The sequence below is a fragment of the Lissotriton helveticus genome, chromosome 9 (assembly GCF_964261635.1).
Source record: "Lissotriton helveticus chromosome 9, aLisHel1.1, whole genome shotgun sequence".
Taxonomy (NCBI): domain Eukaryota; kingdom Metazoa; phylum Chordata; class Amphibia; order Caudata; family Salamandridae; genus Lissotriton; species Lissotriton helveticus.
The window spans coordinates 89,408,592-89,421,654 of NC_136070.1; the positions used below are offsets into that span (position 1 = coordinate 89,408,592).

At 41.7% G+C, this 13,063-nt stretch overlaps 1 protein-coding gene across 10 annotated transcripts in view; it reads left to right on the plus strand.

The window, feature by feature from the left end:
- The window catches only part of GPHN (gephyrin), a 1,934,090-nt gene that overhangs the window by 843,678 nt on the left and 1,077,349 nt on the right, over positions 1-13,063 (plus strand). The window lies entirely within an intron of this gene.

Sequence of the window (13,063 nt, forward strand, 5' to 3'; positions counted from 1 at the left end):
GCGGTTTTAGAGATGTGCTTCTTCATGTCCAGTTTGGGGTCGAGAGTGATTCCTAGGGATTTTGCTGAGTCCGTTGGAGTAAGAGAGACATTGAGGGCATTTAAGGCTTTGAGCCATTCCACTATTTGTGGGTTTTCATCTTTGTTCGAGGTTCGGAGAACTTCCGTTTTCTCTTCGTTCAGTTTGAGGTGGTTGGCTGAGAGCCAGAGTTGAACCTCCATGAGTTTAGCATTAAGTCTGTGAATGTCAGCGATCGAAGAAGTTTCCAAGTAGAGTTGAGTGTCGTCCGCGTAAAGGTGAAGGGGATGTTGGAGTTCCTTAGGAGTGAGGTGAGGGGTTCCATGTAGATGTTGAAGAGTTGCGGGGAGAGTACTGATCCTTGAGGAACACCTCTGTTGGTGGGGAGGGGGGTCTGACTCGAAGCTGTTGATCTTTATTCTTTGAGAGCGGTTGTTAAGAAAGGAGGAGAACCATTTTAGGACTGTGTTTTCGATGCCCGCTCTTTCTCGAAGGACATTAAGTAGGAGGGTGTGATCAACTGTGTCGAACGCAGCCGAGAGGTCAAGGAGAATGAGAAGGCTACATTTGTTGGAGTCGAGTGACATGTGCAAATCATCAAGGACATTTAGGATAGCGGTTTCCGTACTGCAGCCCTTTCTGAACCCTGATTGGAGTGGATCCAGTAGGTTGGAATTCTCTAAATGTTGGTTTAATTGTGAGAGCACAATATACTCACACCTTTTATTTAATATTGTTGTCCTGCTATTATGTGTTTGAATTTTACCTCTTTTTCTTATGTAAAGCGCCCGTCTGCCCTTGTGCTTCTTGTTTGTACTGTAAATAAATGATATGGTAGGTGTCTAGGGTTTGGTGCAGGTGTTCGTCTTGGAGTAAGTAGGGCTTGAGGGCCCTTTAAAACAACTGCAAAGAGCCACACAGTTTCAGCTTGAGGTACAGATTCTTCAGTTCAAGGGGCACCAGAAAGACAAAGATCTAATTGTGTGGTTATGCAGGTGGTTATGCAGGTGCAAGTATGTTGCGGATGAAGGTAGCCTTTTCAACATAGTGTGATGCCAGCAGTGAGCCATTCTGAAGCCCAGGTTGATTAATTTGCATTGCTATGCCGCAAACTCCATACCCTCTACTACCAGCACCGAATGACTTGCAACAGAAAGGAAAGTCCCCATTCCCCTGGTACTGCACATTTCCCTTTATACCTCTGTTCAACACCGCATTGCTAAGTACTTTCTTAGGACTGACCCTTGGCCATTTTGGTTTGGCCATCTAGTGTGACTTGGTGTTGTGAAGTGCTGGGCTGCACTTTTTGTGTATGAGTGTGTGGTTGGTGGAGAGTTGTCAGTGTCATCTGCATAGTTGAGTAATATGAGTTGGGTGACTGGGGACATTGTGTATGGGTGTAGTTGTGATGATCGGTGTGTACTGAAGTTTGGTCAAGGGAGTTTTAAGTAAGGTGATGTATGGTTGAACTTTCAGTTTTTGTTTTTATGTGCCTTGAATATGTAGATTTAAGGACGACTGGGAGACTTTCTGTCAAAGGAAGCTGATTGGTTCCATATCATAGCACATCACGTGACTAACCTTCTGTGACCAAATGTTTGGTGTACATATATGTTATATGGTGTCATTATGAGTGTACGGACATGTGGTGGTAGGCCACAAGACGTGCATGTCTTGGACCATTGTGCAATAGTAACCACCACAGCCTAGTTGTTGTCTTGTTGCTTTGTATGACATGAGGTATGGGAATGTTCATGTCCTGACCCATGCTGGAGTATCTGTGACCATTTGTTGTCTTTGTGTGTCCGGGTGGGTATTAGAGAGTTAAACAGGTTGTAAGAAAGGGAGCTGTGTAGTATTCTGTGTATCCTCGTTCCCTGTATGTCTGAGCTGGTGTCTGGAATGCAGAGAGTGAATTATGTAGTAGAATGTTGATGTGTGGTCTGCAGTGGAAGGATAGGGACAAGTGGACAGAGGATTGATCCCTGACAAGAACCGTCTGCTATTACTGTAACCTAAGAACCTTTCAAGAAACAAAGAAATGACCTCCTACCTGATTGGTACCAGACTCTTGTATGAAGACCCTGCCCTCTAACTACAACAAGCAGCAATAGGTTTGCCATCATCCCAAAGATGTATTACTTTACCCTTAGCTTCCTTTCACAACCCATCATTCCCTCTCCCTCATTGTCGCCCGTATTCATCATGATGCTTGCCCCCCCCCACCATCCCCCTGAGCTGTTCACATTGCTTCCTGCCATCCTGTGGCTTTTTATCCTGTCATTAACCCCTCCCTGAGGTACCCCTAGATCTCTGTAGATGGAGGTGCCTCGTTCATGTGCTCTGCTCCCTGATTAAATTCCAGTGGGCTCCTTTTATGATCCCATTACCTGTGCCTACGTCCGGCACAGGCAGCACATCCTCTGCTTTCTTGAAGTCCTGCTGCACATTTCTCCATGTCCTAAATCCATGCTTCTCTCCTCCCTCCTATAATCCCAGCTCCCCCTATCTGCTTCCTTCCACTTTTGCTGCCCTGACCCCCACACCCTTGTTCAACTAACACTGCCACTTCCACCCCTTTCACAGCCCTCCTGTATTCTGTGCTACTTCTCCCATAACCAGGTTCATGCCTTCACTCACGCCTCTGCTCCAACCACTTAATATCTTGTGCAATCCTTCCCACAGGCCTGTCCCTGATTTCGTCTATCGCCTCCCAGTACTCCTCCCGTCCTAGTGCTTTCCCTCTTTCTTTTACAGACCTGCTCCATCCCACCTTCTAAAGCCCTACTCATATTTCCCAGTAGCTAAGACAGCAAATATATAATATCCGCCTTTTTTAAGAGTGCCCACAGCTGAAGTTCATGTCTTTTGCATGTTTGCATTACTATTGGGCAACTGAAGTCATCAGCCTCAGAGTGATGAAGGCAGAGAGCACATGCCAATATTTAAAGGAGACACCTGCATCATATTGCATCAGAAGAGTCATTAAAATTGAAATAAGCGTTGATAATGATTTGAAACGGTAAATTAAACTGACCATAACTCAATAATAAGAATTATATCTCAATCACTTACACTTTGGTGGTAGGTGATCAAATCGAGATGTCATAGTCCATGACCAGATTCAAAAATAGAATCAATTTAAGGTTGCAGTGAACTAATTTAAAGACATATCATCTATTCTCAGTTGTGATGAATGAGCGAGTGATAAAAGGAAACATTCTGCCAATCGCGGTTGCACATTTGAAAGTCCTGAGTTAACACCTTTCTAAACAGTTTCTGCATTATATTAGTACAATACTTATATTTGTGGTTTCTGCCTAGAAATGGATCAAAATGTGGTTACCGTATCCTTCATTAATTACATTTTTTAGCAACGAAACCTATTTTCGATAGTGTTACAGAATATTTCATAAACATTATTTTGACAATACATATTTCTAAACATTATGCAATGTTTATGTACCAATATTACTAGTCCGTTCATTTTCCTGACTGATGAAGCGAGAAATCTAAACCTTTAATCTGCACAAAAGAGAATCAACACTTTGGCATTTGAGACAGAATAACAAAGACCATGGCATTGGAAGATGTGACTGGATCATGTCACTACAAACAGATAAAAGATGCAGAAAAGGAAGAATGGTGGTTAAGGAAACATTTTAAAAAATGCTAATTCTAAAAGGCAGTCAATGTGAGGAAAAGAGTGACTGGAACAAACAGTAAAGAGAAAGAAATAAAGCAGGAAACGGTGAGAAGCTTGTGAAGACTGTCCTGCCATTTCAGACAACAACAGCAATCTTATAAATGGAAAACGTTAAGATAAATAGCACAAACGTACCTGTGAGGAAGATGATATGAAAAGTGAGATTTAAGATCTGTATTAATAAATACATACTATATATATATAGTGCGACTGTTAAGTAAACATTAAAATCAAATCAATAAAAAAAGGGTTACATAAAATTCTAAAAAATCATAGTCATCCTTCTGTCTAAACATAAATGCTTGTAATTTAGCGGATCAGTGTAAGCTACAGTTTTGTCTTTGACACAACAACCATATCTATATTGATGGCTAGGACCATATTGTGGAAGCGAGCAATATAAACCTTTAATCTGCACAACAGCCCTTTGCGGTTTGAGACAGAATAGCAAATAGCCTTTGCATTCGAAGATGTGACTGGATCATTTCACTACAAATGGATAAGAGATGCAGAAAAGGAAGAATAGTGATTAAGGAGAAAAAATGCAAATTCAAAAAGGCGTCAATGTGATGAAAAGAGTGACTGGAACAAATAGTTAAGAAAAAAAAATGCAGCAGGAAATGGTGAGAAACTTGTGAAGACAGCAATGTTTTGAAAACCCCACACCATGAGGGGTGCAACAAAGATTGAGGTACATTCAAGATGACCACACAACACAATTAACAAAAATATCAAAAAGTCAGGGTGTTGGGGGGAACGTGATTCAACTTGATGGGCGATGTACTTGTGCGGCAAGATTATTTTATCCGCTCGCTCTGTTTCACTGCTAAGAAGCTACATTATTTGGCCATTTAGACCTGTGTCTAGGACTATCTGACCATTTGAAATTCACTCACACATTTTTAATGTATTCAGCTGTTACATGCTCTTTGCTACCTTATACCTCGGACAGGAAGGTTTAAAGTAAGAACTAGACAGAAGGAACTCATTGTAATCGTACCTGATGTAGGTAAAAACAAACTTTAGATCATTAAAATCCGCATAAGGTCAATGGCAAGTTTTGTTACATCTCTTCCAGGTCAGTAAAATGGTTGGTGAGCTTTAGACTGAAAGCGTAGAAGATCCAAGTACCCACATAATCGCTACAAGGAAAAAGAATGCTCAGTGCCCACAGAGACTGAGCCAAAGGGTTACATACACCACCTTCCTTTACGTCATCCGCTATCAGACTCAAACACCAGAGTGAAATCCTTATGCTGGCAATGTCAGAAGGTGCCCTTGAGGATACTGACAAAATGGCCACTTAACCCCCTTACAATTCCATATGACAAACTGGACTTACTATTGGATGACAATTCACATGGCCTTTTCTGTGGAAGATTAATCCAGTGAGGCGACTGTTCTTGCCCTTGATTTTCATGACAGCTGTAGCCAAAATGGCGCTTGAGGTGAGTTACATAAGGCAACAGTGTGCATATTAGCCCCTAAATCCCATCTGCACTACACATCCCATTGCAAGTAAGCAGACAAACTGTCCATGCAGATGATTGACTATTCAAGGGCACAGAACGTCAGAGCTTGAAGGTCACTCATTAAAGAGGGAACGAGTATGCAGGTCTCTACAAGGAGCTTGTGCTTCTCATTTTGCTGAGAAGCAAACAAAGCAAGTGTGAACAGTGTGTTTTTCATTCGTGTGCCAGGACCAGAAATATATCAAGTTCAGAACTTCTTTACAACATGATAGGGAACTTTTCGACCTATCGTGATTCAAGCCAAACTGAAACAGATTCAAAACTCAGAGGTTGCCAGCCAGCGGCGTCAGTTAATCTGTCACCCTGAGGTTTGCCTTAACCACTAAATCATATTGTTAGGTGTCCTACCACATCTTTCAACTTGCAATCCCACTATGTCTTTTTTACCGTGAATCACAGGTGATTCAGACGTACATTGATAGAGCACATCCAGTACACAATCTCATTTGACTTGGTTTTATTTGAAAATGTAATTTTATCTGACACATAGGTGGAAAAGCTGGTTCCTGGCCAATCATATATTCACGAGTCTCTTGATTACAAGTAGAAAGCGCTACACTGCATCAGGTGTGATCCACCAGTTCTTCTGGACCGGTGATAATGTTGTTTCTGGCAGAAGAATTCCTAATTTGATTATAAAAAGCGCTTTAGGTAATAATAGAAATGGTGATATGTGAACCATTTTTATTAAGTAACATAAATACCATTCTTTTACCTTGCATAAATGCCTCACATTTGGACTTATACAACCTCTATTATACAGACATTTCCACATAGAGAATGATTCCTAAAGTGTTTTTGTTCCCATAAGGGGAATCTGGAGTTTCTGTCTGTAGATGGGACTTACTGCAGCAGTCAATTCACCATCAGACCGGATTATGCATAGTAGTACTTCAACGATTCAGGGTTGGGAGGGTGTAATGCTGAAATATATTGTGAACACTGACAAGTTCCACATTTGTGGGCACCGCAAATTATTTCCAGGTCGATTTTCCCCTCAGAAAACAGATGTAAAACTGTTGCTGTACTGCGAGCCTACCCAGGCTTTCCATAGTCATGCTTCATGGGGCTTGTCTACCAGAGAAAATGTTTCCGCAGTGGAGAAAAGGGCAGCAATGAAAATAATGTGCTTTTCTTCTATGGAGTATTTCTATATGGAAGACTAGACTTATGCCTGGAAATCTATGGTGTAACTGCATTTTCATGAGTAATCCTATTGTTGTTTAATTGCCTAGATTACATAACTCTATTCATATGCTGCCTGTGAGCAGATATTAAGGGCCAGATTTAAAGTTTGGAGGACAGTACTCCAACTGTCAGGGTGGCGGAGGACAATGTTTACCACCCTGAACGGACATCTGTCTATCAGATTTATACATCTCTACTGGCCCAGCAGTGATCTCTACATTGGCAATAAAAGCAGTCATGGTGGTTCCTGTCAAAATACAAAGTGTTTGGTGGACGGCCGCCATTGGTTTTGATGCCCATCCACAAACCTTTACAAAGTTTTTCTTTTTCAAAAGCAAATTCCCAAAGTGAGAGCATGATATTGAGAAACAAAAACAAATTACCCCCACGCTAAGAGTTTCTTTCCCTGGGTGTGTGGTAGTCATTATTTATGTCCTTATTTACCTGGCACTGATGGAATAAAAAACAAGGACTTTAGGCCTCCCACCCTAAATATGGCAGGCAATGTAATTCCCTTACCAACCATTACCATAAAAACCAAATAAAGACTACCAACTGTGGAATGTAGGATCTATACTACCTGGAGTGGCGCACAATTTCTGACAAGTATCTGATATCAGCCAGGCCATGGATAGAAGTGTGTACAACCCAGAACTGACAGCAAGACTCTCAAATTCCTCCGGACTACAATGACACCCTCCTTGCTCCCATCCTCACAACTTAATTTACAAATGCATAAAAATTAATACAGGCACCCTGACACACAAATTTGTACAACATATTTTGCAAGCTACAAGTACTACATTTTCTAAAAGCAAACCGTGTGAATCATTAGCACTATAAATGGGTTTTTTTAAGTTAAAAAAAGTTTTATTGCTAAGAATAAAGGTGTCAATACATGGTATAGAATAGTAAACTCATGTTAACACATTACAAATCTATTACAGTTAAAATACATGAATCAGACTTATTCATAAAAAAGAAACATGACGAAACTATACAAATAAAATGTGGATAACGATAAAATAAAATATATAAATAACTAGGAACAATTAAAGGAGTCAGGGAGGTTTAAGGACTTCTTGTTGAGACGGCCGGAGTTGAGAGCAACGTGCTGCGCCTGCGTCAATAAATATTGTAACAGGAGACCATAAGTCTAAATGTTTCGTAGCCAGTTGTATAGGATTTACGATGGAAGTGTCCAATCTATGATTATCACAAATCGCATACCACCAGGCCCTATAGGAGATTTTTCTGAAGTCTTTCCAATTGGTGGTGATATGTTGAAGAGCAACTGCTAATATCAAGTCAATGGTTTTGACATTGAGCACAGCAGTATCCCAGATAGACGAGAGACTTCCCCCCAAAAATATGAATAAGGGAAAAAGAAAACTTAGTGCCAAAAATGAGATTGATTTGGGACCACACTTGTTTCCAAAAAGTATGTAAAATTGGGCAAGAAAATAGCATGTGAAATAAGTCCGCATTTGGGGACGAGCATGTCCAATAGGCATCTGATACAGTTGTGAACCTTTTGCTTAAGACATTTGGTGTTAGTAAAAGTCTATTATATACAAAGAATAGTGTTTGCGTTGTATTCGCTGCTCTAGAAGATTTGTGGATCTTGGACCATATTTTCATCCATAACGACACTGGCCAGGATTTCATAAAATCGCGTTCCCATGCCTCTTCTATTTTAGACTTCTGTCTAGCTTTGTCAGTGCATTGTAAATAGCTGTATATAGTAGAAGCTTTAGGCAAAGTTTTTAGTAAAGTATGAATTTGTGATGAGGTGTTTGGAATACTTAGGGTGTTAGGTACAGCAGACAATTGAGTGTATGTATCCATTACAGCTTTTTCCACCAGTATATATTTGTTTAAATGAGGCAGGCACATCGAAAGAATGGCTTAGTCAGGAAAAGGATAAAAAGTTAGATTGTGAGAACAATTGATGGATCCATATGAGTCCTTTCTGCCTCCAAGTCTTCCAATAAAAGTACTTATTTCAGATGAGCAAGTTTTTGTTATGCCAAATTGTAGAATTGAGGAAGGAGTCTTTAGTAACTGGAGCTGAAGGGGAGACTGATTCAAGCAATTTGGAAGTAAGTTTATTTATAGGGGTAGAGAGGGACAGTGGTTTACGTGAGATGGAGAGAAATTCTGAAAAGGAGACAAAAAAAGATGCTCAATTGAGGTCCATAGAGGATATTCTTCTGTGGAGTCAATCAATCAAAGAGAAGGTTGACTTAAAAGAAATGCTTTCTGATATGTTTGAAAATCAGGGAAATGAACTCCTCCTTCCATCTTGGGATGTATTAATTTTGATATGGACATTCAGGATGTATTTTTGTTCCACAGGAAGGAGGAAAGAATAGAATTAACCTTCCTAAATAATTTGGCGGGAATAGGGACTGGTATGTTAGAGATAGTATACAAAACTATTGGTTACAGCATCATTTTTATAGTGTCTAAGCGACCCCACCAGGATAAATAAAGGGGGTGCCATTTAGTGGTTAGATCAGAAATCTTTTGAATACATTTATTCATACAATACGTTACCGTGTCCGAGAGTGAGGAAGTGATATGTAATCCTAAATATTTAACCGCTTCCGTGCGGCGCCGATTCCGCCCCTGTGCTGGACATTCCAGAACAGGGTGTGGTCGTGACGGAACCGTTCCGTCATCAGCACAGCTCAGCCGTGACTGATGACGGAACGGTTCCGTCACAAGCATCGAAGGGGTTAATATGTTTGGGGCTCCATATGAAATTAGAGGTGTGTAAGTCCGAATTAAAAGTTATTTGGTATGGGGTAAAATCTCGCATTTATCAATATTCAGTTAATATCCAGATATAAGGGAATATAACCTTACTTCTGCTAAGAAAGCAGGTATTGAGTCATTTGGCTTTGACATAAAGAGTAAACTATCATCAGCATAGGCGGCAAGTTTAATGTGGGAATTTAGGGTTTGGAAACCATATAAATTAGGATTCTGACGTAATTTGGAAAGAAAGGGTTCTAGAGCTAAATTGAATCAAAAGGGAGAAAGAGGGCATCCTTGACGCACTCCTCTACCCAAATTAAAAAATTGAGAAATCATACCATTGGCACAAACAGCAGCACAAGGGTTTGAGTATAAAAGGGAGATTAAGGATATAAATTTGGGTCTAAAACCAAACCATCTAGGAGTATGAAACGAATATGCCCATTCAACCCTATCAAATGCTTTCTCTGCGTCCACAGCAATTTCTGCAAGGGGATGTGGTAGGTGAGAAGATTTAGATAAGACATTAAAGAGAGGCCTCATATTGTCTGTTATAAATCTCCCCTTGACAAAGCCAGATTGCTCTTTACCCAGGAGATTTGGCAAAAACGAGTCCAGGCGTATAGCTAACGCTTTGGATTTTTTTTTATAATCAATGTAGCACTATAAATGTTAAAGATTTACCACCAAACCAGTACAAACTCTTTACGACAAGTATCAGAAGTAGGCAACCTTTATCAATTTTTTCTTTGAAGAAATAATATGGTACCGACTGTTTCCAAGGCTGGGAGCCATAGAAACAACTGATTCCCTAAAACATTAACTATTCATCACAGGTTAGTGTACAATACTGAACCATGACCACAGTGCCTGAAGTACATTATTGAACTAGCGTCTGTGCTTCCTATTAACACCTTTCAGGAATCCAGTCGAACACGACTTCAGGTGTTGCACAACTAGACATGTAATATGGCAATTCAGCATCACAGCTCCCTCACCAAAAAATGCGACCCTGAATGACAATCATATCTAGTCCCAGGATGGTAGCAATACAAGTTCTGGTGGAACTGCAGCTGGGCACCCACTGCAACTCCCACCGTTAAGATCATCAAGGAAAACAGGATTAGGCAGATTTGTGGTGAAAGTTCCTTCCTGCTGCAGACATTGGAATTTATCCTGAAGCAGGTCAGTTCTCTGCAATACACCTTCTCCGTAAACGCAAATTCTGGGACACTACAGCAAATGTTCTTTCTGTATCGTATGGCCTGTGATCTGCTCTCTGGACACTCCATGGTACCAAGTCATTGATTGTGTGTTTAATATCTTTTTTGTCCCTTGTAGCAAGTAGTGGCTGGTACTGAACGAGGGTGGCGGGGGTTTAAAAAGTAAACCTCACTTACTTTGGAAGGCCGCTGACTCTCCTCCGTCGTCATCTCTGGCCTTCTCTTCCGGTCCAGAGTCACGAAGCACACAGGCTCCCCTAAGCCAGCGTTGTGATTGGTCTGATCACCGTGGTTCAGTGCTCAGATGGGGACTGGGAGTCTGTGCATGTTTTTCACCAAGTGGTGTTTTTTCCAGGCCAGTGGAGAACATGCTAAGCGCACATGACTATTTTCCCGACTAAAGATTGCTGACCAAACATTCATGGGCACTTAGAGAGTGTCACCACTCCTCCCCCTGCGCTGCCTACCCTAGCCCCGCAAAACTGCCTCAACAGAAAAATAACATGTTAATAACCTCGCCTTAATATGATTTTCTTTTTTCTTTTTTTGCGGTGCTGAAAGGCAGTACGATGACTCTCTTCTGCCTTAGCATAGGATCCGCCCCAGCCGAAGAATCCACTGCTGTTTGTGGTCTGTCATTGTGTGGTTGTGAGCTAATGTGCCACAGGTTGAGACGATTGGGTGCTCGCAATTCTTGCACCAGGAATGGAGGGCACATTATATAGTGCGTGTCTGTTGGTTATTAGAACAGCTTCATGTGCAGCGCAATAATGGAATCTATGTCTCTGGCTCCAGTTAAGAATTTAATAATATGTTGTTCATCATACTAAATCCAGGAAGATTGGAGAAAACCATGTCTGGGGGGGAAGTGGGGGCGCTCCAGCCCCTGCACGTAAGGATAGATCTCCTGTCTCTCTTTGAAGAGATATTGGCTGTATGTCACGCGACATAAAGCTGGCATCAGGATGCTTCTTGAGAGCTATTTTTAGGCGCCCCAAAGGAGCCCTCCCTGAACATCATGAGCTTGAGTGGACTTTCACGATTCTTTTGAAATTCATTTATAACTTCAGTTTACTGCCAGATTTTCCATGTCTACAGTAATGCAAACATAAACACGGTTCAGTTACTTTTACTTTGCTAGAGGCTACATGAAAAATGTATTAGACCCTGTTCCCCAAGGTGGGCTGGGAAAAAGGAAGCAGTGATAGGTCAGGCTACCGGGTTTGTAGTGCTCTGGTTGCTATGAAACAGCTCCTCTCTGTACCATACGTGTGTGTGTGTGTGGTTCAAGTGACTGTGGCGCCGTCTTCCAATGCCTGGCTGCACTCTGTCATGGCAGGCAGCTACTGCCGACCTGTGTCCCTCTCCAGACACGGCAAATATGAAATGGAAAGACCTCCGACCTCCTGCACTAGATGAGGTGTGCGTTTTATCACCTTGTCCAGTTGAGTTACTCTTGTGAATGCATCGTGTAACTGGCGTTTGTCTATTTGTTGTTGAAAGGTAAAGGTTTGTTTTTTCAGTTGTTGAAGTCCTGCCTGAGTGAGTGATTCAGATAAAAAAAAATCATTCCAGCCATATAGCAGACATAGACGTTAATCATGACTGGATATCTGACTAAGAATACACTTAACATCTCTATTGAAAGAATGCACTAAACCGACAATAAGCCGCCCAAAGACCAACCCCGAGGCCATAGCCCAGTGCCCTTCGAAACCAACAAGATGAGCATCGGTGGCTCTGGGGTCCATCCGCGACAGTGCCCCCTGTGGGGAGGGGCAATAGCTTATAAGACTTCTTGTGGGACAGAATTCTCATCTCACACAAGTTTGAGACCGGGTGGCTGGGGTGAGCAGGTCTGCTGATCACTAGGTAAGAAAGGTGACTCTTGCAATAAAAGCCCCAAATCTAGGAGAAGACTGATGTAGAGAACAAAATAGTGAAGACCCACCAAATGGAGAAAAGAAAGTGGGCATTGTATTGCAAGGAGGCTTCCACGTTTATGATGCACGCTACCAGTCCACTGTAGGCCAAGCTGCCTCTGAGGAAGGGCGCCAGTGCATGTATGAATACAAAAGAGACAGTCGATATCAGGAAGGGAAGGTGTCCGGAGTAGGGATAGCTGTTGGGCACTCTCACATTGCAGCAACAAAGGCAGGCCTAGCAGAGCTCTGCAGTTCTTTCTTCCTATCTCAGAGCCCAGTAGCAGTAAGCCTGGTGGGAGGGGTATTTGTTTGCTTGGTTGCTGTTTGAAGACCCATGGCTACTGCTGAATTCTGGGATGCATTAGTGTCCCCATTGCCCGTGTTCTTAGTACAGCATTTATTTATGTATTTATTAGTTTTATTTAGCGCTAGTCCGACCTGAAGGCATCAGAGCGTTTTTTTATGTTAAGTGAATATATTTCCTCTAGATACATGTGGGGATACGTATCGGTGAAAAACAGTCATAGACAAAGTGTTGAACAATACAGCATTGGAGTATTGACATATTTCCATTTAAATCTGCCACGGTGATATCACGTGAACCACCCTCACCCCCAATGGTGATTGGCCCTTGAAACCGCTGATGTCGTTAAGTGTTGAATAACTGGGAAGGATGTGGGTGTAGTTTAGCTAAGACTGGTGTGCATG